Source organism: Chiloscyllium plagiosum, chromosome 29, assembly GCF_004010195.1.
Source record: "Chiloscyllium plagiosum isolate BGI_BamShark_2017 chromosome 29, ASM401019v2, whole genome shotgun sequence".
In the NCBI taxonomy this organism is placed as follows: Eukaryota; Metazoa; Chordata; class Chondrichthyes; order Orectolobiformes; family Hemiscylliidae; genus Chiloscyllium; species Chiloscyllium plagiosum.
The window spans coordinates 25,005,749-25,008,467 of NC_057738.1; positions in this window are offsets into that span (position 1 = coordinate 25,005,749).

The following is a 2,719-nucleotide window of genomic DNA, read 5'->3' on the forward strand; positions in this document are numbered from 1 at the left end:
TATGAGGGTACTATGTAATTATTTTAATCCATTGTATTCTTTTCATAACTATGACATTGGTCTGAGAGTTGAGAAACAGAACAGTATTCTATCTGTTCTATTTGTGTAGATTTGCTTCTCAATTCAACTGGCTTTTTGAAAAATAAACATTCTCAGAAGAAAATTAAGGCAAAAAATCTCATAATATTAACCTGTCATGTTGTATGCAGTATCTATTTGGTAGGGTTCGAGTCAGAGAGATGCACAGCATGGAAACAGACCCTTCGGTCCAACCCGTCCATGCCGACCAGACATCCCAAACCAATCTAGTCCCACCTGCCAGCATCCGGCCCATGTCCCTCCAAACCCTTCCTATTCATATACCCATTCAGATGCCTTTTAAATATTGCAGATAGTTCAATTCATATTGGCAGCAATTGTGAGATATTTTACAGATGTTGCATTGAAAAGGGAAAGCAAGGCAAGTGAATCTGCTCTTCTTAGCCTCTCAATATCAAGAGCGACTTTCTCCTACTCCAGTTCCATGGGTACTGACATGCCCATTAAGTTACAATGCACAAACGAATTAAGCCTTGGCTGGGGTACTACACCCAGTTCTGGTCACCACATTGCAAGATGCGATCACACCAGAGAAGTTGTAGAGAAAATTTATGAAGACCTTGAGAGAACAGAATAATTCTAGCCAGGAGGAAAAATTGAATAATCTTGTAAGATTGAATTATTTTTCAAAAAGTCAATAATTTTGACTTGATTAAGCAAGTGCAGAATTAAATTAAACTCTCTTTAATTGTGGTTAGTTGTGAAACACTTTCTAGAAGGAACAATGCCATATGACCCTGACTAACAATAAGATATTTGGTGCACAATTTTATTAATGTTTAATGGCGTACATTAACATAAACATTGTATTGAAGAAATGTAGATTATGGTTTACTAATTAAAGGGCAAATGAACAGATGTTTGTGAAGTAGAGCCAAATTTTACTTGAGACACAGCTATATTTTAATATAGTTTTATTTTGTAACAAAGTACGTAACAGGCCTACATATACTTCTCTTATGTGGTTATTTTGAGCCTTAATTTGCTTTAGATGTTAATAATTGTTCTGTAGTCACACATAGTTCACTTATTTTGGAATTTCCTGAATGCAGTATTACTTGGGAAAATTGAGACAATGTTAAATCACTAAGGAGTGACACTACGTACTCTAGATGGACACCTAAATGACCTTATTGGTGCCACATCTAGATGAAGTTCTATGGAGTTAGTAAGTTAAGAGTGACAAGGACTAATTGTGTTGTGCTGCACTGCTCTGCACTGAAGCAGTCACCCTTATTTGCTCAACTTATTCCCTCTTTGCAGACACCACAGTGGTGCTGGCAAGAGAACAGCCCCTCCCAGGTATCAGCTCCTCCTCCACCTCTGAGAAAGACACAGACCCCTCAGAGGAAACCATGGCTCCTGTACCCTTCAGTTACTTGAATCTCAGTGAGTACTTTAGCTCGAGTACACTTGTGAGCATATCATTGGAACGCCTCCTCAGCTGACTGAGGAAGAAATGCCCAGAATGCCAGCACTCAGAGGACTGTGAAGACTAAGTACTTACTCAGTCCTAGCCAGAAGAAGACTCTATATTGTTGGCCATGAATACCAATGCATAAATAGACACAGGTAAGGCGAGCAGGTTTATCTGAGGCACTTTGTAAACTTGATCAAGGGTTGGAGTAGTGCACATTATCAGTACTATACTGGCTTGGCATGTGTGCATCTGGCTGGTGTCAATAATGGATACATTGACAGTTGCCATGGAAAGCCACATCCAGTAACTGTCAGAGCTGCATGTGGACGTTCACTCTATTGCTTTAAACTTTTGTGCTATGGAGCAAGGCAACCGGGGAATGAAGGATATTGACCTTACCTCAGATGTCTTTTCCTCTCAAGGAGACAGGGTGGTGCCTGCAAGGTACCCAGAAGAAAGAGGAACCACACACATGGCCTCCCAGAAGTCTCCACTCAGGACTCTCCCATAATGCCCAGCTCCTCCACCTCCACCCTGACAGTGAGCACTGACCCTGTTTAAGTTACAGCCAAGAAGGGCAAGGCTGCATCTGGCCAGGACACACTGAGCATGTCTAGGTCCTTCAACCACAAACACCACCCAGAGCCATCTGACAAATTCTACAAAATCAGCAGGTTCCAGTGTAGGGCAACCTTGTACAGTCAATGAGAGTTATTGGAATGTGTTTTGAGAATTGGAAATTCGCCAGGCACCCTGGTCTGAGATTAGCCATTGCCATGGACTGACTATGATATATCCTTGACTTGTTAATCTTGACCAGATTAAAAACTACACCCTGTATGCCTTTAGACGAGGTCAGTTGGTTGAAAACATGGAATGTGTTTGCTGAGGAAGCTGCTGAAACATGCAGCAGATGTGACATTGATGTAATCCTGCACTGAACAAGAACATCATAAAAAACAAAGAACAGTGACTGCTGGAAATCTGAAACAAAAACATAAATTGCAGGTCTGGCAGTAACTATTGAGAGAAAACAGTTAATGTTGAGAGTCTAGTGATCCTTCAGAATAACAACACCTTTACTCCCTTGACTGTCCAATGCTGGCAAGCAGGCCACACTGCTTGGCTTTTTGTTGGCACTAAAAGACAAAGCAAGACAGAATACTGTAAGCCTGTAGATACTGAATGAAGTAATATATT